General features: G+C 43.9%; 1 protein-coding gene across 4 annotated transcripts in view; it reads right to left on the bottom strand.

The window, feature by feature from the left end:
• The window catches only part of FLNA (filamin A), a 124902-nt gene extending 102305 nt beyond the window's left edge, over nt 1–22597 (bottom strand). For 3 of the 4 annotated variants that reach the window (XM_077283703.1, XM_077283706.1, XM_077283707.1), the window contains exon 1: nt 22482–22596. The gene's annotated coding sequence lies outside the window, so the exon portion shown is untranslated. Of the gene's footprint in view, nt 1–22481 lie in introns of all 4 variants that reach the window. The other variant, XM_077283705.1, reaches the window with a different exon arrangement.
• Nucleotides 22598–24971: the final 2374 nt, after the last annotated feature.

The following is a 24971-nucleotide window of genomic DNA, read 5'->3' as shown; positions in this document are numbered from 1 at the left end:
GACACCACAAAATTAAACCGAGAGAAAAACAACGACCAGCGCGCCTGTCTAGGATTCAGGCGCCTGGCAGACTCAAGGTAAATTAAATTTTTGTGGTCAGTCAATACCACCACCTGATGTCTGGCCCCCTCAAGCCAGTGACGCCACTCCTCAAAAGCCCACTTCATGGCCAAAAGCTCCCGATTCCCAATATCATAATTCTGCTCGGCGGGCGAAAATTTACGGGAAAAAAAAGCACAAGGTCTCATCACGGAGCAGTCGGAACTTCTCTGCGACAACACCGCCCCAGCTCCGATTTCAGAAGCGTCGACCTCAACCTGAAAAGGAAGAGCAACATCAGGCTGACGCAACACTGGGGCGGAAGAAAAGCGGCGCTTGAGCTCCCGAAAGGCCTCCACAGCATCAGGGGACCAATCAGCAACATCAGCACCCTTCTTAGTCAAATCAGTCAATGGTTTTACAACATCAGAAAAACCAGCAATAAATCGACGATAAAAGTTAGCAAAGCCCAAAAATTTCTGAAGACTCTTAAGAGAAGAGGGTTGCGTCCAATCACCAATAGCCTGAACCTTGACAGGATCCATCTCGATGGAAGAGGGGGAAAAAATGTATCCCAAGAAAGAAATCTTTTGAACCCCAAAAACACACTTAGAACCCTTCACACACAAGGAATTAGACCGCAAAACCTGAAAAACCCTCCTGACCTGCTGGACATGAGAGTCCCAGTCATCCGAAAAAATCAGAATATCATCCAGATACACAATCATAAATTTATCCAAATAATCGCGGAAAATGTCATGCATAAAGGACTGGAAGACTGAAGGGGCATTTGAAAGACCAAAAGGCATCACCAAATACTCAAAATGGCCCTCGGGCGTATTAAATGCGGTTTTCCACTCATCCCCCTGCTTGATTCGCACCAAATTATACGCCCCACGGAGATCAATCTTAGAGAACCACTTGGCCCCCTTTATACGAGCAAACAAATCAGTAAGCAGTGGTAACGGATATTGATATTTAACCGTGATTTTATTCAAAAGTCGATAATCAATACACGGCCTCAAAGAGCCGTCTTTCTTAGACACAAAGAAAAAACCGGCTCCTAAGGGAGATGACGAAGGACGAATATGTCCCTTTTCCAAGGACTCCTTTATATATTCTCGCATAGCAGCGTGTTCAGGCACAGACAGATTAAATAAACGACCCTTAGGGTATTTACTACCCGGAATCAAGTCTATGGCACAATCGCACTCCCGGTGCGGAGGTAGTGAACCAACCTTGGGTTCTTCAAAAACGTCACGAAAGTCAGACAAGAATTCAGGAATCTCAGAGGGAATAGATGATGAAATGGAAACCAAAGGTACGTCCCCATGAGTTCCTTTACATCCCCAGCTTAACACAGACATAGCTCTCCAGTCGAGGACTGGGTTATGAGATTGCAGCCATGGCAATCCCAGCACCAAAACATCTAGATTATACAGCACCAGAAAGCGAATAACCTCCTGGTGATCCGGATTAACACGCATAGTCACTTGTGTCCAGTATTGTGGTTTATTACTAGCCAATGGGGTGGAGTCAATCCCTTTCAGAGGTATCGGAGCCTCCAGTGGCTCCAAATCATACCCACAGCATTTGGCAAAGGACCAATCCATAAGACTCAAAGCAGCGCCAGAGTCGACATAGGCGTCCGCGGTAATAGATGACAAAGAACAAATCAGGGTCACAGATAGAATAAACTTAGACTGTAAAGTGCTAATTGAAACAGACTTGTCAGGCTTCTTAGTACGCTTAAAGCATGCTGATATAACATGAGTTGAATCACCACAATAGAAGCACAACCCATTTTTTCGTCTAAAATTCTGCCGCTCGCTTCTGGACAGAATTCTATCACATTGCATATTTTCTGGCGTTTTCTCAGTAGACACCGCCAAATGGTGCACAGGTTTGCGCTCCCGCAGACGCCTATCGATCTGAATAGCCATCGTCATGCCTAGAAGGGAATTTAGGACCTGAGGGATGACGTCGCGGCTTGTGATTGGTCGCGTGGCGGTCACATGAGCGGCACACGACCAATCAGAAGCCGTGACGTCATGGAAGGTACTGAACGCGCTCATTTTAAGCAAAGAAGGCTGACGTCATGGAAGGTACTGAACGCGCTCATTTTAAGCAAAGAAGGCTGCCGGTAAGGTCCAGGCTGCGTCGGAAAGGTGAGTATATCAATATTTTTTATTTTAATTCTTTATTTTACACATTAATATGGATCCCAGGGCCTGAAGGAGAGTTTCCTCTCCTTGAGACCCTGGGAACCACCAGGGATACCTTCCGATACTTGAGTCCCATTCACTTGTATTGGTATCGGGTATCGGTATCGGATCAGATCCGATACTTTGCCGGTATCGGCCGATACTTACCGATACTTTCAAGTATCGGACGGTATCGCTCAACACTAGTTGGAACATATACGATTGTATCTGATGGCTTGGCTGTAGACAATAGAGTTTTTTATGTGTTTTGGATGGAAACTGTCTCAATTAAGGTATGTTGGACTGTCGATTGGCTTCTGATACAGGGATGTCTCTATTTTATTGTTCTGCAGCTTAATGATGGTGTCCAAAAAGTTAATTTCAGTACAGGAGTAGTTGAGTGTCAAGTTGATGGTGGGATGAAATTGATTAAACTGTTCATGGAACGTCTTTAGCTGTGGCTCAGACTCCGTCCAGATGATTAAAATGTCATCAATGTAGAGGTAGTAGGCCAGAGGCCTGATGGGACATGAGGACAAAAAGTCGCTTTCAAGCTTGGCCATGAAAAGATTTGCATACTGTGGGGCCATTTTACTTCCCATTGCTGTGCACGGTACCAAGATATATATCTTTCCTGTACAACAAGGCATTCAGTTTACTTGAAGATTGTCATATTGGAAGAGGAATTCAGCGACAAAATCGGCATCAGATCCTGAATAACTGAGCAGAAATTGTGTTGAGAAATAAGACTACACTGACTTGTTTTGTAGCAAAGCTGCAGCACCTCAGGCACTGGCATGTCATGTATTACCTCTGTGTGTGAAGACAGTACGGGATTAGCTGTGGCATGCAGCGCGCTTAGCAAACTGTACATTATGAATACTGCAGCTGAATTACATCATCGATCAAAAATGCTAAACTTTAGCCATGATCTGAGGACTAAAGCCGGCAAGATCAGGAATGTGAAAAAAACAACTGCTGATATGTTTTATATCCCTATTGTGCGCTGTTCACCAGGTACCTGGCCTATGACTGTGTTCTCCTGTAGCAACATGATGTGGAATATAGATTGAAAGTTTTGTGCCTCCAGCAAACTGTGCACACGACGCTCACTTACAAGACAAATTTACAGAATGCTCCAATGATAAGGGGATATGCGACAAAGCTTCCTCGCAGATATATCATTCTATAGCTACAGTCACACGAGCATCCGAGAGAATCGGGTCAATTATTTTGATGACACTCCAGTCAAACTGTGATCCAAGTTTGATCCAAGTGTGAGTATCGTGTGATCTGATTCTCTCGAATGAGAGAACTGTAGCAAAGGTGAGGAGAAGATGGAAAACAAAATATTATGATCCTTTTCCCAGAGACTCCAATGTTTAAAAAAAAAAATCCAGTTGCTATCTTTTTTTTCCCAATGGCAAAAAACGTTGTGACTGCTTTTTGTTCCAGCTAAAAACCATATTGCAGCTAAACTTCAAGTCAAATGGTTTAAAATATTGTAGAAAATTTCTGTCGCCATTAAAATGAATGAATCCAGTACTAGATCATTTTATTTTTATTTTTTTTCATCCCGAAACTGATCCAAATATTGAAAAGACCACTGGACATGTGAACAGAGCCTAAGCTTAAGTCAGACTCTTTGGACAATAGTTTATATGGGAGAACAAAAGGATCAAGAACTTGAATATAAACTGCCCCATCCTAATCTTTCTAAAAAAATCTGTTGGGGCAGTGTCAGGAGGTCCCCATATGCTCAACCATGCTTATGTTCTGCAATATTTAGTTAGAGATCTGCAGAGCTCATTCTTGGATCCAGGCAGAGCAGTCGGACCTCCAGGAATAAGGAAGTTACGTACCACCTATCACATGGGATAACTTCCATACTTGACTCTGGCGAAGAAACATTCTGCACCAGGAATCTACATCTCATTCTTCCACACGACACATTGATTCACACTGACCAGACTTAGTGCCGCTAACTAAATCCAGGCTCCCCAGTTTGGAGGGACAATCGGTGGTATAATTAGTTGACACTAAAGTTACTAAGTAAAGAGAATCTGTCAGCATTGTTTTGCTATTGAGGACTCATACTGTACCTATGCCCGTTAAAAAAAATAAAAAATTATTGTTCCTGAAAAGTTGGACAAGTGTCAAGCAAGTGGCGTGCGACTTTCATGCCAGTACAATCCGATTTTTATCACCTAGCATCCGACTGACATCACAATCACATACAAATGCAATCTGTATGCAATGCGATTTTAACACAAGCTTTTATATAGAAGAATTCTGACATTTAACCCCTTCATGACCTTGGGATTTTCCGTTTTTCCGTGTTCGTTTTTCGCTCCCCTCTTTCCCAGAGCCATAACTTTTTTATTTTTCCGTCAATTTGGCCATGTGAGGGCTTATTTTTTGTGGGACGAGTTGTACTTTTGAACGACATCATTGGTTTTACCATGTCATGTACTAGAAAACGGGAAAAAAATTCCAAGTGCGGTGAAATTGCAAAAAAGTGCAATCCCACACTGGTTTTTTGTTTGGCTTTTTTGCTAGGTTCACTAAATGCTAAAACTGACCTTCCATTATGATTCTCCAGGTCAGTGCGAGTTCATAGACACTTAACATGACTATGTTATTTTTTATCTACCGTAAGTGGTAAAAAAAAATCCAAACTTTGCTAAAAAAACAAACAAAAAAATAAAATAAATCGCGCCATTTTCCGATACTCGTAGCGTCCCCATTTTTCATGATCTAGGGTCGGTTGAGGGCTTATTTTTTGCGTGCCGAGTTGGCGTTTTTAATGATACCATTTCGGTGCAGATACGTTCTTTTGATCGCCCGTTATTGTATTTTAATGCAATGTCGCGGCGACCAAAAAAACGTAATTCTGGCTTTTCGAATTTTTTTCTCGCTATGCCGTTTAGCGATCAGGTTAATGCTTTTTTTTATTGATAGGGCGATTCTGAACACGGCGATACCAAATATGTGTAGGTTTGATTTTTTTTTTTTATTGATTTATTTTGATTGAGGCGAAAGGGGGGTGATTTAAACTTTTATATTTTTTTTTAATTTTTTTCACATTCTTTTTTACTTTTTTTTTAAACTTTTGCCATGCTTCAATAGCCTCCATAGGAGGCTAGAACCTGGCACAACCTGATCGGCTCTGCTACATAGCAGCGATCATCAGATCGCTGCTATGAAGCAGAATTGCAGGTGTGCTATGAGCGCCGACCACAGGGTGGCATTCACAGCTACCGGCGATCAGTAACCATAGAGGTCTCAAGGACCTCTATGGTTACTATTCTGACGCATCGCCGACCTCCGATCATGTGACGGGGGTCGGCGGTGAACTCATCTCCGGTCGCCCGGCCGGAAGCGCCGGTTAAATGCCGCTGTCTGCGTTTGACAGCACCATTTAACTAGTTAATAGCGGCGGGTGAATCGCGATTTCACCCGCCGCTATTGCGGGCACATGTCAGCTGTTCAAAACAGCTGACATGTCATGGCTTTGATGCAGGCTCACCGCCGGAGCCCTGCATCAAAGAGGGGGATCTGACCTTGGACTTACTATCCCGTCCGAGGTCAGAAAGGGGTTAAAGATAGTTTTCCAAGGAAATATTCTTCAAAATATATATTTTAAAATATATTTAAATATAATATAATAAATATATATATATATATATATATATATATATATATATATATATATATATATACACACTCACCGGCCACTTTATTAGGTACACCTGTCCAACTTCTTGTTAACACTTAATTTCTAATCAGCCAATCACATGGCGGCAACTCAGTGCATTTAGGCATGTAGACATGGTCAAGACAATCTCCTGCAGTTCAAACCGAGCATCAGTATGGGGAAGAAAGGTGATTTGAGTGCCTTTGAACGTGGCATGGTTGTTGGTGCCAGAAGGGCTGGTCTGAGTATTTCAGAAACTGCTGATCTACTGGGATTTTCACGCACAACCATCTCTAGGGTTTACAGAGAATGGTCCGAAAAAGAAAAAACATCCAGTGAGCGGCAGTTCTGTGGGCGGAAATGCCTTGTTGATGCCAGAGGTCAGAGGAGAATGGGCAGACTGGTTCGAGCTGATAGAAAGGCAACAGTGACTCAAATCGCCACCCGTTACAACCAAGGTAGGCCTAAGAGCATCTCTGAACGCACAGTGCGTCGAACTTTGAGGCAGATGGGCTACAGCAGCAGAAGACCACACCGGGTACCACTCCTTTCAGCTAAGAACAGGAAACTGAGGCTACAATTTGTACAAGCTCATCGAAATTGGACAGTAGAAGATTGGAAAAACGTTGCTTGGTCTGATGAGTCTCGATTTCTGCTGCGACATTCGGATGGTAGGGTCAGAATTTGGCGTAAACAACATGAAAGCATGGATCCATCCTGCCTTGTATGGAGCATCTTTGGGATGTGCAGCTGACAAATCTGCGGCAACTGTGTGATGCCATCATGTCAATATGGACCAAAATCTCTGAGGAATGCTTCCAGCACCTTGTTGAATCTATGCCACGAAGAATTGAGGCAGTTCTGAAGGTAAAAGGGGGTCCAACCCGTTACTAGCATGGTGTACCTAATAAAGTGGCCGGTGAGTGTATATATGTGCTGTGAAATATGTTGGCGCTATAGAAATAAAATTATTATTATATATCAGTGCTTTGCGCATGTAGCTTACTGTACATGTAATTTAGTAATAAATACTGACCGTACATTTCTGAAAACAAATGGCATGGGATCTGACATTTTATTGACCAGCAGAGGGAAATCGGACAAGTTGGGGGCAGATGTTTATAGCCTGGGAAGGGAGCAATACCCATGTAGCTTCCCAGGCTATTAGTTAGCTCACAGCTGTATACCTAGCCTTTACTGGTTATTAAAATGGGTGACCCCCGAAAAAAAAGAAGTGGGGTCCTCCCTATAATAACCAACAAAGGTTAGGCAGACAGCTGTGGGCTGATATTAATAGGCTAGGAAGGGGCCATGGATATTGGGCCCCCTGCCAGACTAAAAACATCACCTCTCAGCAGCCCTAGAAATGGCGCATCCATAAGATGCTCAAAATCTGTCAATTAGCAAAGCTCTTGACACTTGCCCTGGTGTAGAGGCAATAAGGGTAATAGCGTTGGGGTTGATGTCAGCTTTGTATTGGTAGCTGACATCAAGCGCAGGGTTTAGTCATGGGGAGGCATCTATAAGACACCCCCATCACTAACCCCATAGTTAAATTGTAAAAAGAAAAAAAAAACGGAATAAAGTCCTTTATTTGAAATAATGACAGATTCCTTTATTGAATTAAAAATTTAAAAAAACACTTATGTTCACCTTTATGCCCAATCCATTGAAGCCCATGTCCCCTGTAAAAAAAATAAAATAATAAAAGGAACATACTATAATCCACAATTGTCCCCAATGTGAAGATAATTTTCTGATGACCATGCCCCCTGTAAAGGAGTTGAAACAAAAAAAAACCAACCATATTCCTCATTTCTCCGATGAGAAAATAATCCATTTGTCCATAGACAGCTCTAACTCTGCTACATCTATTTGGCACGCTGAACGCTGGCATGATGTGAGCAGGCAGGCAGCAGAGACACTGAATTGCATGATTGCGCAACTCTGCCTCACAGTGACGAGAAAAAGTGAGAGGCGTTCATATCCAATGAACTCCTTTCACCTCATTGACGTCACTGCGAGCGTGAGCAAGTTCTCATGCTTGCGGTGCTATCACAAAGGTCATAGGAGTTCAGAGCCAATGAACTTCTTTCAGCTCAATAATGTCAGAGCGAGTGCTGTGAGAACTTTCCCATGGTGCTCGCTCTGACATCATTGTGGTGAGCAGAGTTCATTGGATATGAACTCAGCTCACCTTTTTCCCGTCTCCGCACAGCTCAATGTCTCTGCTGCCTGACAGACTGAATGCTTGCATCCTGCCAGCATTCAGTGTGCAAAGTAGATATAGCAGATCTAGAGTCGTCTATGCACAAATTATCTTCTCATCGGAAAGGTGAGGAATATGGTTGTTTTTTGGTTGTTTTTTTTTAACTCTAACAGGGGACATGTGCATCAGTGGATTATGTTCATGTCGGGGACAGGTAAGGATTATGCTGCTTTATAATTTTATTTTTTTACAGGGGACATGGGCTTCAATGGATTGAATGTAAAGGTGAGTATAAATGTTTTTTTTAATTTAAAAAAGGAGTCTGTGTCATTATTTCAAATAAAGGACTTCATTCAGGGTGTTTTTGATCTACATTATAACTATGGGGTTAGTGATGGGGGTGTCTTATATACGCCACTCCATTACTAACCCCTTGGCTTGATGTCCGCTACCAATACAAAGCTGACATCAACCCCAACGCTATTATCCCACTTGCCACCGCACCAGGGCAAATGGGAAAAGCGAGGTTAAGTGCCAGATTTGGCACATCTTATGTATGCATCTTTTCTGTAGCGGCTGATAGCTGATGTTTTTAGTCTGTGAAGTGGGGGGGGAGAATATCCATGGCCCCTTCCTAGCCTATGAATATCAGTCCGCAGCTATCTGCTTAGCCTTTGCTAGTTATTAATTTTAGACGGGACCCCACATAATTTTTTTTTTTTCTGGGGTCCCCCATATTAGTTACCAGTAAAAGCTAAGTATACAGCTGTGAGCTGATATTAATAGCCTGGGAATCTTCATGGGTATTACCCCCCTTCCCAAGTTATAAACATTTGCCCCCAGCTGTCCTCTTTCCCTCTGCTGATTAATAACATTTTGGGGGATCCCACCCCATTTTTTTTTATTTTTTTTTGTCAGAAAATTATTCAATTAAAAACATGTACAGTAAACTACATGCACTGTAATAATTATATGTCACCAACATCTTTATATCTATCTATTCTATTTTGTTGGGTCACGCTGCGATTTTAATGTAAGTGGCAGATGAAATATTGGGTTTTCATGGACATGGGTGGGTAAAAATTGGATGGCACTCGCATGGTCATGAGATTGTTTTATCACACCCATTGACTTGCATTGTCCTGTCCGAGATATGAGGACAATTGCAGCATGCTGCGATTTTGTTCCCAGTCCGATCTGAATTGAGAAAGAAAATGACAAATGAGCAACGACTCAGAAAATAAATTTTTTTAAATCAGATTGCACTTGTCTGTTTTTCACGCAAATGAGTGAGCGCTGAATCTGACAACAGCATGGTGAGAACAGAGACCCTGATTCATTTAGTTTACTGGGTGCAGCAGTTATGATAAAATCACAGTTTTCTCGTCTGCAGATGTAGTAGAGTTCAGTTGTTGAGATATGCATCACCCCGCTCACACCACAGTTTTCTGTGTACACTGTATAGTGATACAAAGCTACTAATCGGTGCTGATGGCCTGGTTGGACTAGAAGGCTCAAGACACCTAGTCGTGTAGTGATAATCTCCTGCTGAGAAAACACTGATTGTATTGAAACAGCAAAACACAGCCTAGTAAGTGATATATCACTGGAATCAGGGTCTCTGCTCTTAGATTATGGTGCTCTCAGATAACATAGAAAAACCTTGTGACAGATTACCTATAAGAACATTTTGTAGAATTATTCTCTGTCTGGACTGTTCCTGGACTAGCCCATTCAGCTGCAATACTGGACATAACCCATAGACAAGAGTGGCACTATCTCTGGAGAAAACGATCATGTTTTTCTACTCCCATATAAGCCATTTAACAGGCAGTAACACCTACCATATGTCAGTTCCTTAAGCAGAACAATACGATTTTAGCATACAGAACAGTTTGCCACTGATTGCCAATGTGAATCAACAGTAACATTTGCAGAACCACAACCTATGTATTTCTGTACAGTTCTGCTTGTGCAATGTGTATGATGACTTCTCTGAGTTTGGAAAAGTCTTGGAAATGCTGAAGGTCAACAGGAAATAATAAAAATGTGTATGGTAGAAACAGAAGAAATAAAACATACCAGAAGTCTTTCTCATACTAAAAACTGTTTTGAAAAGGGTTACTCAAGGTTGCACCCATTTCTCAGATATTATTTGCTTGGTGTCCACAGTTTTAGACAACATTTTTTTCCTGCTACTTTCAATGTTACTTTCATTATTATTCAATTATGTGTCAAAAGAGCGCTTCTGAACAAAGAAATCTGCAGACAATTTCCATAGATATTATACATAATAGCTATGTATAAATGTCATTACCCCATAGGATAGAAATGCTGCATTAGTAGACGAAGCTATCCTGATGATCTTTGCAACATAACTAGAGACATTACCAGGCTAGATGCCCATCTACAGACAGCTGTTCCACTGTCTGGCTGGATGAGATGCCCTTGATGCAGTTTCATAGCCTGTCCACTTCCAAAACTAAAGGTACCTTCACACGAAACGACATCGCTAGCGATCCGTGACGTTGCAGCGTCCTCGCTAGCGATATCGTTTCGTTTGACACGCAGCAGCGATCAGGATCCTGCTGTGATGTCGCTGGTCGCTGAATAAAGTCCAGAACTTTATTTGGTCGTCCGATCGCTGTGTATCGTTGTGTTTGAAAGCAAAAGCAACGATACCAGCGATGTTTTACACCGGTAACCAGGGTAAACATCGGGTTACCAAGCGCAGGGCCGCGCTTAGTAACCCGATGTTTACCCTGGTTACCAGCGTAAAAGTAAAAAAAACAAACAGTACATGCTCACCTGCGCGTCCCCCAGCGTCTGCTTCCTGACACTTACTGAGCGCCGGCCCTAAAGTGAAAGTGAAAGCACAGCGGTGACGTCACCGCTCTGCTGTTAGGGCCGGAGCTCAGTCAGTGTCAGGAAGTGGACGCTGGGGGACGCGCAGGTGAGCATGTACTGTTTGTTTTTTTTACTTTTACGCTGGTAACCAGGGTAAACATCGGGTTACTAAGCGCGGCCCTGCGCTTTGCAACCCGATGTTTACCCTGGTTACCCGGGGGCCTCGGCATCGTTGGTCGCTGGAGAGCTGACTGTGTGACAGCTCCCCAGCGATCAAACAGCGACGCTGCAGCGATCGGCATCGTTGTCGCTATCGCTGCAGCGTCGCTTCGTGTGAAGGTACCTTAAGTCAAGGCCATCTCACTCAGCTAGCTAAACCCTTCTCCGAGGGGTACTCCTCTTGCTTACCCAAAATCCCTAGTGCACATGAGTGTGTCTGTCATTAGGACGTTTGTCCAGTGGCCATGTCAGTAGTCCATCGCTGCCAGATAAAAGCCTCCCACTTGCCTCGTCTGATTTGTAGGCCCCGCACAACACCATGCGTACATCATGCCACAACAATGACATTGCACCAGGCTTCAAATCAGAATAGGAGCCAAAGAATCCAGTAGGTAGGAGGCAGTTTACAGACTACTGATGTGGCAGCAGGGCCACGGTCCTATGAATTTATCAGCTTCTCTCTAATCTAATCTAAGTCAAGTTCCTTGTAAAATTCACAATCTATCCTCCCTCTGATAACACATTCTAGGGATCATTTATTAGAAAATCTTGCAATATGCTTATTGCGTATGAAAGTCATAGTATTTTCTGCCTGGCCTTGTGTGGGTTTCCTCCGAGTATAACCAGTTTCCTCCCATATACTGATGGGTTAAAGACTTCCTCTGAAACGTGCCCTGGTATGGTTTGTGTCTGCACGAAATATGAAAAATTAGATTCTGAGCCATACTTAGTAGAGGCAAAAACATCAGTGGATATGCTCTTTGCACCCCTTTAAATTAATATATACCGTAATGAAAACCGCTCCTCTCCATTCCATGCATCATTTCACCTGGACCCGTTGAAGAGTGGTAACACGAAACGGCCGTTGTCCTCTCTCCCCGCGCCCCTCTGTACCTTACCATCTAAGATGAAAGTCATTAAAGGACTTTTCATTCCAGCTGCTGCATACTTTTTTTCTGAATTATTTACATTCCATGCATCTATCTATGGTCAGCCAATCATTTTATATGACTGCATGGCTGGCTGCAGCTGGCCCCGTGGTATAAACAACCCCTTCACATTTCTGAATCTATGGCAGAGGTCCCCAACCTTCTGCACTTTTTAATCAGAACTGCAACTGGGGGTTGTGAGCCTAATGAGACTCTTAGGCCACTGGTTGTGGACCATCTATGAGATTACTGGTGTGGGGTGACCACCTGGGTGGTTGCTTCATATTCTAGGGGGGGAGGGGGGGGTTCCATCAATATGATCCAGGATGGCATGACCAGTCCTAAGGAATCTTCTCTGAGTGACTGGCAACTTCTACTAGTAACACAAGGTGTGCGCCTGGTGTCCAACAAGCGCTCTGTCAGAGACCAAGATGACAAACCACTCATCATAATGATTATTCTAAGGCTTCTTTTACACATACCGTTGTTTTGCGGCCCCAATAGATTTCTATGGCGCCACAAAAACGGGCCGCAATAATTTCACGGTGCGCCGTATGGTCGTGAGGGCCGTATTTACGGCCGTGAAAAAAGATCGAGCCTGCTCGATCTTTTTCAAGGCTTACGGACACGGCCTCCATTGAAAATCTCTGTTGTTTTTGCGGTGCACCGTGACTTCCGGTTTTGCGGAACGCATTTTTTTCCCCAGTACTTTTGCTATAGTATTGGGAACCCGAAAAACAGCAATCCGCAAGTTTTTTGCGGTCCGCTATTGCGACAGACCGTGAAAATTGCGGCGATACGGCCGCAAAAAAGGCCCACAATAATGTACTGCGTTTATCGTCGAGCGAGCAACAGATCTACTATATGACAGCCTATATTCACTTAGAGCTATACAGCCTAAGAGCCCAAGGCACGTTTTGACCATTAGTCTTAAAGGGAACCTATCACCCCGTTTTTTAAAGATTAGATAAAAATAGTGTGAAATAGGGGCAGAGCTGGGCTTTACATTACTGCCTTTTTGGTGCCTTTACACCCCCGTTAGGCTGCCGAAATACCTTTGTGAAGTGGCCGTTTTCTGCTGTCACTCAAGTTGGTCAGGTCGGATGGGCGTGGTCACAGCGCTGTTTGTCCCCCAGGATCCTGCTCATCATTACGTTGGTGGCGTAGTGGTGTGCGCATGTCCAGCAGGCGAATCCACTGCCCAGGAGATGAATAACGGCGCGGTCTTCGCTATTCAGCCGTTTACCGGTGGGCGCGGCCATCTTTCCTGTGGCCGCGCCTGCGCAGATGGAGCGCTCTGCTGCCCGGGGCTTCAGGAAAATGGCCGCCGCGATCTCCATCTGCGCACGCGCGGAATACCGCGGCCATTTTCCTGAAGCCCCGGGCAGCAGAGCGCTCCATCTGCGTAGGCGCGGCCACAGGAAAGATGGCCGCGCCCACCGGTAAACGGCTGAATAGCGAAGACCGCGCCGTTATTCATCTCCTGGGCAGTGGATTCGCCTGCTGGACATGCGCACACCACTACGCCACCAACGTAATGATGAGCAGGATCCTGGGGGACAAACAGCGCTGTGACCACGCCCATCCGACCTGACCAACTTGAGTGACAGCAGAAAACGGCCACTTCACAAAGGTATTTCGGCAGCCTAACGGGGGTGTAAAGGCCCCAAAAAGGCACTAATGTAAAGCCCAGCTCTGCCCCTATTTCACACTATTTTTATCTAATCTTTAAAAAACAGGGTGATAGGTTCCCTTTAATGAAGGAAGCTCTGGAGTTCAAAGCACCAAATTCATTAAGAGGCACCTCATTATATTAATTGGAAGCAACCAAAGTCCATAGCCTTTCACCTAGCCAAATCAGATCTCATACCTTGCACTGATGAGGGGCGATACCCTAAAACAAAGTGTCTGCAAATTGAGATTCTGATATGGCTTTTATCCTGTCAATAGTGACTTGTAGCATTGTTGCTTCCAATAGGTGGTTTTAGCATAGCTCCCAACCGTCCCTCATTGTGCGGGACTGTCCCGGTTTTGTTGCTTCGCCCCGCTGTTCAGCACGGGACGCTCTGATCCCACCCCCCGCCCGCCCTCCCTGCTTGAAGACGATACTCACCTCACCTTGCTCCAGCGATGCCTGGTCTCGGCGTACACAGCTCGTCCTGAATGAGCGGTCACGTGGTACTGCTCATTAAGGTCATGAATATGTGCATATTCATGACCTTAATGAGCGGTATCACGTGACCGCTCACGCAGGAAGAAGGTGCTGCACCGGGAGTCGGGACAGAGCGAGGGGGATGTCGGCGCGGTCACGCGATGTGAGACAGGTGAGTATGAGGGACAGGGGATGGGGGGATGAAGGAGGACATAAGCCGGCCTGCCATGCAAGATGGGAGCAGGAGCGGGGGCGGAGAGATAAGCCATGCATTCAGGGGGGAATATGAGCCATGCATACAGGGGGGGGAATATGAGCCATGCATTCAGGGGGGGAATATGAGCCATGCATACAGGGGCGGGGAATATGAGCCATGCATACAGGGGGGGGGGAATATGAGCCATGCATACAGGGGGGGGGAATATGAGCCATGCATACAGGGGGGGGGAATATGAGCCATGCATACGGGGGGGGGGGGAATATGAGCCATGCATATGGGGGGGGGGGGAATATGAGCCATGCATTCAGGGGGGGGAATATGAGCCATGCATTCGCGGGGGAATATGAGCCATGCATACAGGGGGGGGGGAATATGAGCCATGCATACAGGGGGGGGGGAATATGAGCCATGCATACAGGGGGGGGAATATGAGCCATGCATACAGGGGGGGGAATATGAGCCATGCATACAGGGGGGAATATGAGCCATGCATACGGGGGGGGGGGGGAATATGAGCCATGCATACAGGAGGGGGAATATGAGCCATGCATACAGGAGTGAGGGGGATCATGTGGGATCATTATACAGTATGGAGAACTGTGTGGCCATTATACAGTATTGAGCATCATGTGTGGCCATTATACACTATGGAGCACTGTGTGGCCATTATACAGTATGGAGCATCATGTGTGGCCATTATACAGTATGGAGCACTGTGTGTGGCCATTATACAGTATTGAGCATCATGTGTGGCCATTATACAGTATGGAGCATCATGTGGGGTCATTATACCGTATGGAGCACTGTGTGGCCATATATTTTTTTGTTTATAATTATTGTATATAAAAGAGTGTGATCAGCAGTGCTAAATGGGTGTGGTTGGGACGTGGATATGGGTGTGTAATTATGAATGGGTGTGGTCAGAGGCGTGGCCAATGTGCCGCAAACTTTGTCCCTCTTTCCCATCTTCAAAAGTTGGGAGGTATGTTTTAGTCCTCTTCCTCTCTGAAGAAGCAATTTACATATTTAATTTCCCAAAGGAGCATTGCACTGGGGGAATAAGCCTCATAGATTGGCATGTCAGGGCCAGTATGTCACTCTCCACAAGGAGAAACCATACCCCTTAGAGCTCTGGAATCTATGCAGGCAGTCTGCAGGGCTGGAACACAGAGATGATTACAAATGTGGGTAGAGAGCTGTTGGGCTGGAGGAGGGGCAAATATTATTTTTTTCCCAGTTTAAAGGAGCAGACAAATGGAATTTATGTGCAAAAAGGATCCGTTATATTAATAATGTAAAGGAAATTGGGGGGAAGCCACTGATTAATATGGAGTGCATTTCGTTCCATTGTGTGTCCATTATTAAAAATTAAAAATTAAAAAAAGTCCTGCATGCAGAACCTTTTCTACTGTTCTGAAAACTGGCACAAAGCGGAACCCGAACGAATGCCATAATAACCAACGGGGCCTTATTTGCTTACAATTGCATAACTGAGTCTGTGAAGCCGGGTGTGCGCTTCCCGGCTTCAGAGACTGCACATGTCCAGAAGATGGATTTTGGTCAGGGGTCGTGGGTGCCCCTGCAGCCGGGAAGCATACACCTGGCTTCAGAGACACAGTGACGCTGACTGAATGAGCGGCGTGCATTCATAGATTTGTACGAGTTGACGATGATGCCACTTGTGCAAATTATGTTATCAACCCCACAGGGGCATGATAGCATGGAAAGGGGGCTCACTGGTCTGGGGCAACAAAAGCCGAATCGACTAGTCAAAGCCCTGATTAGCATAGGAAAAGCGGAGGTTATAAATGCTTTATTAAAGCATTTATTTAACTGAATTATGTTATATAGGGCTGGTTAGGGACGTAGCTGAATCACACATATCTGAAAAGATGTCATGCCGGTTGGCGCTTTTAACCCCTTTTAGATGCAAAAATGAAAGACGTTGCATCAGTTTGTGTACGAGTCACTGCTTATTAACTGCTTACTAGGGTGACATTCTTGCTTTCAGTCTCAATTTTGCTTCTTTCATATAACGTTGTGACAACATTATAATTGAAGACTTTTTTCTTCACCCTGATAAAACAGATTTCCCTTCTAAACAACAAAGAAAATGGAATGAAAGCTTAGTAAGACACAGCCTCATGTGGTGTGCCCGATACAGAGACCTCAACTTAATTGTCGAATATTATTAGAGCACCACAACATTTCCTCCAGGAAAACGCTGACCTCATCACACTGACAGAACCCAGAAGAGGTCAGGGCAGGGTGCAGCTCGAACATGGAATTCAGGGGAGGAAACTCAAAGGGAACAAGACCGCCGAAATGTTCTCATTGCATCCAGAGATCCAGCTATTTAAAGCTTGGACGCTTATACTTTTTCAATATAGGGGGCTTTATAGGCAGGAAACATGGTGGATCAGTGGTTTGCACTGTTTTACAGCAGCATCGGAGACCTGGGTTCGATTTGACCAAGAGAAACATCACCACGGAACTTGCAGTTTCCATGATTTTTGTGTGTGTAGGTTAGAGAACACCACATTAGTACAAGTTTTGCAAAACACAATGACGATGTAAATCATCACCTTATCGTCACTTATTTTCTACAATCAGCTACAGAAAGTTAAAGTCCATTAAAGAGAATCTATCACCAGATTTTAGGGGTGGAGACCTTGATTCCAAAGAGGAATAACTTACTGGGGTGCTCTGTGCAGTTTTGACAAAATCCATGTTTTCTCTGCTGTACATCTAACAGTGCTGAGAATGCTGAGCTGTGTATAACCCCGCCCACACCACTGATTGGCAGCTTCCTGTGTATGATGTCAGCAAGTTACCAATCAGTGGAGGGGGAGGGGCTATACAGAGCAGGAGGACTACATGGCATGAGACACCTAGTCCTCCAGTGATAATATCCTGCTAATAAAACACTGATTTTATTTAAACTACGAATAGCAGCCCAGTAAGTGACACATCGCTGGAATCAGGGTCTTAGCCTCTAAATCATGCGGCTCTCAAATAAGATAGCAAAAAACTGCTGACGGATTCCATTTAAATGAAGAATGATTAGATGAGACTTTTTAGCAATATATATTAAGTGGTATCGTAACCGAAAAAAAACAAGATATCGGTTTCAGGTCAAGTTATTTTAGTTAGAGTAAAAGTTACACAATTACATTCACAGTAGATTCCCTTATGCTTTTGTGTTGGTGGGATTAGGGCTGGGTTATGGTTTAATGATTTGCTTGTGTCTTATCCTTTACATACATCAGGCACCCCAACACTGAAATCATGATCTCTAATGTACAGAACAAATGACTAGCATAAGTAATGCATCAGCCATGTCATATACTCTCTATTGGAAAGAATGCATGAAATGCTGACTGTGGTATGTGATATTACAAGAAACAATATTAGAAGCAAGTGATGGCAAACGTTCACCCATATGTAAAGCACATGGGGTGTAACCGATACAAGAAGCGCAGAACTTTTACCAAACAATTGTTTTAAAACGTCCTTAGATAAAAAAAAAAGCCTGTAGTATACTTTTTTAAATCTCCTCAATCACAAAAAAACAGTTGAGCAAAACAGTAGCTAGAAATTAAAAATGAAGGGGGACACAGCTACCGATTCCCAGTGATGAAGTATCAGTGGCGATGTGGAGTAGCAGGGAAAGGCACATATTTCTTACACCAATAGGGAGATTGTACCCACTCAACCGACATGAACATAAAAAGTTGTATTTCCCCAAAAATTGGGGAAGAGAGGGAATAATCTTAAAATATGCAGGTTATGTAAAAGATTTATTGTTGCACAAAATATATCAAGAGCTGCTTATAGAGAGATTTTTAAGTTGGTCAAACACATAAGATGGTTATAACCAGGGCTGTGGAGTTGGAGTCGGAGCCCATTTTGGTGGAGTCGGTGTCATGGAAATTGAGGAGTTGGAGGTTTGGCCTACCAACTCCACAGCCCTGGCTATAACCATTATTTAGCCAGCTATCTCTTCTGCCAACTTTCCCATGTACAGGAATGCTCGGCTCAACCAGAATCATCGGTTAGTGACTTATTTCCCTGCTGAACTAAAGGATTGGGAGCCTAAATTCCAGCCACCGATCCTCATGAGTCACGGCATTATCTGTTGGGGACAGTCAGGAGGTACTCTTACACATTACATGATCAGCTGATCATGTTAACATTGGCTGACTTTTAATGTGTATGGGGGTCTTTATTCTTGTTGTTGGGTCGTCCTTGAGGAGGACGGTCACTTTGGATATGACATCAGAACTGAATAGTGATATGATACCTATAATATAGTCATAGTTATCAAGGGGGACATCATTTAAAAAAGACAAAAGTTGCCTAAGACTAAAATTCCTGAAAGATTTTAATGCATCAAACTGAGACGAGATTGATTGTCCAAGAATAAATACAGTATATATTAATTCAAGTATATAAATTATTACGTTATTGTGTTAAATATCTTATTCATCATGTGCGAAGAAAACAAGAGACAAAATGTATCTTCAAATTGTTTTCTCATCTTCTATCTTCAGGAGCGTATGGCTAACCTGTTTGCTTGCACGCATGGGGTGGTGTGCTCCTGATTGATGGTTTGTTCACCTGAGCCACTGGTTCAAACTGTGCAGCTGAGGAGCCTCAGCTTTGCCTCTGGAGCATCGGAGGAGCCTGCGCTTTGCCTCTGCAGTATCGGAGGAGCCTGCGCTTTGCCTCTGCAGTATCAGAGGAGCCTGCGCTTTGCCTCTGCAGTATCAGAGGAGCCTGCGTTTTGCCTCTGCAGCATGGGAGGAGCCTGCGCTTTATCTCTGCGGAATCAGAGGAGCCTGCGCTTTGCCTCTGCAGCATGGGAGGAGCCTGCGCTTTGCCTCTGCGGAATCAGAGGAGCCTGCACTTTATCTCTGCGGAATCAGAGGAGCCTGCGCTTTGCCTCTGCAGCATGGGAGGAGCCTGCGCTTTGCCTCTGCTGCGTCGGAGGAGCCTGCGCTTTGTCTCTGCAGAATCGGAGGAGCCTGCGCTTTACCTCTGCGTCATCGGAGGAGCCTGCGCTTTGGCTCTGCGTCATCAGAGGAGTCTGCCCTTTGGCTCTGCGGCATCGGAGGAGCCTGCGCTTTGGCTCTGCGGCATCGGGGGAGCCTGCGCTTAGGCTCTGCGGCATCGGGGGAGCCTGCGCTTTGGCTCTGCGGCATCGGAGGACCCGGCGCTTTGGCTCTGCGGCATCGGAGGAGCCTGCGCTTTGCCTCTGCGGCATCGGGGGAGCCTCAGCTTTGCCTCGGCGCCATCGGAAGAGCCTCAGCTTTGCCTTGGCGCCATCGGAAGAGCCTCAGCTTTGCCTCGGCGCCATCAGAAGAGCATCAGCTTTACCTCGGCGCCATCGGAAGAGCCTCAGCTTTGCCTCGGCGCCATCGGAAGAGCCTCAGCTTTGCCTCGGTGCCATCGGAAGAGCCTCAGCTTTGCCTCGGCAGCATCGTAAGAACCTCCGCTTTTCCTGTGCAGCACACCAGCCATTTTCAGAGTAGCCATTTCACACTTTATTGTAAAGCATAGCGCTTGTAAGTGCTGCACTCCTTACCTATGAGACAGGTCACTTCTGATATGTTACCTTGCACCTGTGCAGTCTATGTGGACTGCATAGGTGGAAGATAAACTGCAACATTAAAAAGCCCCATCACTTTTGAGAACAGAGAGGATTTTTAATAAGATACATTTTTTACAAGCACTTTTAACCATACAAGATGAGAGGAGGACCAGCAGCTAAACCCTTCTGCAGCTTGTAAGTCTTTTCCTCATGATGTCATGACAAAGTTATACTGAACACTAGGATTACACAATAACCCAGTAAAATAAACATTGCCTTTTACATGCGCTTCCTTTTCTGATAAAAGAATGTGGCTTCATTCCTCCCTTCCTGCAACAATACCCTTCAACATTAGCTGGTTGTGCAAAGAAGACCTTCAGTACATACGGTAGATGCCCTGGCATTGAGTGGTTTGCTCCTTTGCCATACAAAAAAATTGGAATGAGATTTATGGGAAGAGTCCGACATGAACACCTGTGAGTATATGAAGTTTTTTAAGTGTTTGATTTAAAGGTCACAGAAGACAAGTCAGGATTAACATGTTTTCTTTGTCTTGCAGTATAAAGACCTGCTTGTCTGTTCATCTACTCCATGTACTGTAACGTGTGGACTTCTTTCTGATTCAGTGGATGATGACATTGGAATGTTAATAGAAACATATAGTTGTCATCTTCAATGCCTGCCAGTCATCCCTGGTGTCTTGCAGCTCTGGAGTCCTGGGCTTATAACCAATCAAGACAACATCTGCCTGGAGTTTGTATGCTCCCTTGTATTTGTGTTGATTTCATCCCACAATACAAACTATTTTCCTATGACACTAGCCCTAGATTGTATATAAACTATTGAATATGTTGGCGCCATGTAATTCAAGGAAAATAAATAAATGCTTATCTAGGATTTAAAAACAGATGCAAACAAACCTTTTTTTTTCCCTTTTCTGAAACTGTGGCAGCACATTTGCCACTCCCTGTTCTCTTTTCTCACTGGAATAACTTAACATGATAGTTTTAATCTCAAAATGAACAAAAAGTTTAAGCGTCAGCCATTTGGTAACGACCACTAGCCACTCCGACACTTTTCACGGAGGACCCTTTTTGTGTAATGTTAATAAAGTTCTCACCTCTACAATCCATTTATGTATTCTATAGTAAAATACACGGCATTACATCACAAAGCCTGTGATCAAACATGTAACTCCACACCCTAAATCAGAGGCATCTTCCATACATGTCTATGGCGAATGGGGAACTACAAATTCATGCATGCCTCCTTTTTATGGGATATACACCAGCTACATGTGATTTCTTCTAAGACTATAAAGGCTTTGAAAGAAAGGCAGTTCCAGATTTCTGTGGGTACCTTTTAGGTTTTCACCTATCTGTGAGACTCACAAGTAGCCTTTCATTGCTTAGGACTAGGAGTAGTCTCCAGTATATTATGAGCTAAGGGAGTAGGCACAAGAAACTGGTCTGTTATAATCTATCTATCTATCTATCTATCTATGCATACTAGTCTCTTTTTTATAGGGCTGTGGGTGTGCTCACTATTGGGAAACCCACCGATCTTTTCTTCCAGAACTGGAGTACTATTACCGACACCATTAAATCTGTTAACTTTCCAAACTTGTCAAAGAGAAGAAATCCAGCCAAGCAGTGAAGTGTTAGGTCTCCCTGGATTACCTATTATGGATGTCATAGGTGCATAAGGGTCTCCACTGCTAAACGTAATGAAGAGCTTGCCCCTGCCAATAGAAGGTGGGCTTACAAATGACAAGGTGACCCAACAAACTGCCAAATTCATCATCTGGACATTTGTAGGTTCTCTGCATTCACAATACATATTTCAAGAGTACCAAATATACCTATAGGTCATTATGGGGGTCTTCAGGGCACAAATGGTGGGATCACCGTGGAAGATTCTACAAATCTGTTGTTAGAAACACTCATTTAGCTCATTGACACACAGCGATTATCCATACAATTAGACATTTTTTATTGTACTTTATCTGAGTAGTAGCTTATTCTTATTACCTTACTGAGGGTCATAAAAATGACTATGTTGTTCTGTAATGACACTCTGTGACCCAAATCAGTCATTAGTTGTCACACTCAACAGATCATTTCTGCCAGGGATCAGGTTCTGGGTTTGTATGTAGCTTCCAATGCAGTGTGACAGCTGGGACCCCTCCGTGCGCACAGAAGGCGCTGCGTCAAAACGCACCTTCATAAGGATTGCTGGGCAAAAGCGCATCTCACAGCCCACACCTGTCACTGAAGGCTAAGGCTGGGTATAAGAAATGCCAAGCAAGGAGTCTGCTGTTGGCTGAAGTGATGGCACCAGGCATGATACAGGGTCCTGGACAATTCTCTTACCTTTCTGCAACTTCCAAACTAGATGAAGCGGTGGGGTCGGGCTGCTCCGTCTGCGCTTCCCTGTGTGCTCCTCTCAGTACTCCTCTCAGTACTCCTCTCAGTACAGGGGATAATGCCTCTCACAGCTCCCCTGACAATTGAATTACACCCCCTTGATGTCTCCTCTCTCTCTCTCCCTCCGAGATTGAGAAAGCCTTAATTGGTAAAATAGCAAAGTGAAGAAGAGGGGGGAGTTTATGGCAGCCTGCAGTTTAGTAGAGAACCCCGCCTCCCCGAGCTTTGGGATGAGGTCAGCCTTCATTTTCTCAGAAGCCTGAATTTCTGCACAGCCTCAAGGCAAAAAAATGGGATGCCTGCTCCTAAGGAATTTAACCCCTTGAAGAGGAGTGGGCATATAGTATTGGGCAAGTGGGGTGCAAAGTGGCTTCTCCAAAATGCAGCTGTGTACCCAGTGTCAGTGCCAGGGCAGCAGGTCCGTGTCCTGACTGATCTCCTGGGACAGTAACCATGTTCAGGAGATACTCCTACTAGCAGTTTGTGCCCACAGCAGACCACTCAGTGCTTGCTGATAACTTTTTAGTTGTTTTTTTTTCTACCTGGAGTACATTTTTAATTACTATTCCTTTTTATTACACAAACTACTGTTTGTGTTGGGAAACAAAAACTTGGGGGGGATATGTAGCGTATCTCTTTAACAAAGTGCCATAAATGTATCAATGGTAATAATATAGGATGTGTTATCCTGAAGCATGCCTTTCTAATTACTAACTATAACCCTCTTCAAACTTTCCAGCATTCACACATTCAGGTCTCGCATATCACAGATCTATATTAATTCTTAAAAAGGTCTAATTCAGTTTTCAATTTTTAAATTAATAAACATTTTATATATTATATGTAAGGGCTCGTTCAGACATCAGTATTTTCCACGTACGAGAAAAACAGATTATGCTGATCAGACTGTGGTCCGATTGTCATCAGTTTTTCTCCTAAGTGGAGAGAGAAAAAAATGTTTCACCGGCTTCTTCATTCTGTCAGTCCGTGAAAATTGGACCACCCTAAGGTGTCATCCGGCTGCGGTCTGAATTGTTTTCATAGACTGGCATTGTCTATTTTGATCCAGCACTCTGGTCAAAAATCCGACATGTCTCCAAAATGTTCCACCTGTTTGAGGAAAAAAATTGGACATGTGAACAGCCCCATAGAATATCATAGGAACGAGTGCTATATATGCTACGAGTGCGCGGATAATACTCGTACAAGAAAATCGGACGTGTGAACGACCCTTATACTGACTAGAATTCCCTTTTAAGCTCTGGCGCTACCTTGTAGCGGAAATCCCAAACTATTTACAGATCAATCTCAGAAAATATCTTTATAGCACCATTTTTATGGTAAAGGGCACCAAATGCACCTGCATATGTATAGCATCGAATGAGGATTTTATAGGGAGCTTGTGAGAATAATTTCGCATATGGAAGTAGTGATATGTCCCCCAATAAAAATTACACTTTTTTTTTTTTGTTTTATCTCATGTATCAGTCCTGCGAAATTTAGCACAGCAGACATATGCAAATCCTGCTGGAAGTGCACTGGTTTGTGGGATGAACAAAGAGCTAGCACTCGACTGTAGATGGAGTATGATGGTGCAAATGAACGGAATCCGAAGACCCACAAGTAATCCAAGAAAGTTAAATCACTGCACTGGTTTGTGTTAGTGCAATTGGACTGCTTCTTCCAAGTTTGACACGCCTCCATTTCATATCCAGTCTCATTTACATATGACTTATATGGTAGATTTCTCATGACTAGCATATTGGATTTCTAAAAAATATATATCTTTATTAGGGTGACAAGTGTCTATATAGCCATGTTTGTACGTCCATATGTAAAACCGTAGTTGAGGTTTCCTTTAAGCATGGTAAAACAAAGCATATGACAATGCTCCTATCAAAGGGCTATAAGGCTTGTCAGATCTCTCCAAATCTCTATGAACATCAATGCACACTCCTTATATGACCTGAATATTGGTTAACATAAGGATAATCCTAATAATGCAACCCATCCCTTCCCTGCCGCAAGGGTAGCACTGCAAAATACAACTACAACACAAAGCCTGGGTATACAGGTGCTTCTTACAAAATTAGAATATCATCAAAAAGTTAATTTATTTCAGTTATTCAATACAAAAAGTGAAACTCATATATTATATGACGTAATTACAAACAGTCATCTATTTCAAGTGTTTATTTCTGTTAATGTAGATGATTATGGCTTACAGCCAATGAAAACCCAAAAGTCATTATCTCAGTAAACTAGATGAACAAAAAAACACCTGCAAAGGCTTCCTAAGCGTTTAAAAAAGGTCCCTCAGTCTGTTTCAGTAGGCTCTACAATCATGGGGAAGACTGCTGACCTGACAGATGTCCAGAAGGCAGTCATTGACACACTCCACAAGGAGAGTGTGAGATATAGGAAAATGGTATCTAA

Source organism: Ranitomeya variabilis, chromosome 2 (assembly GCF_051348905.1).
Source record: "Ranitomeya variabilis isolate aRanVar5 chromosome 2, aRanVar5.hap1, whole genome shotgun sequence".
NCBI lineage: Eukaryota > Metazoa > Chordata > Amphibia > Anura > Dendrobatidae > Ranitomeya > Ranitomeya variabilis.
This window is presented reverse-complemented; position numbering and strand designations above follow the sequence as displayed.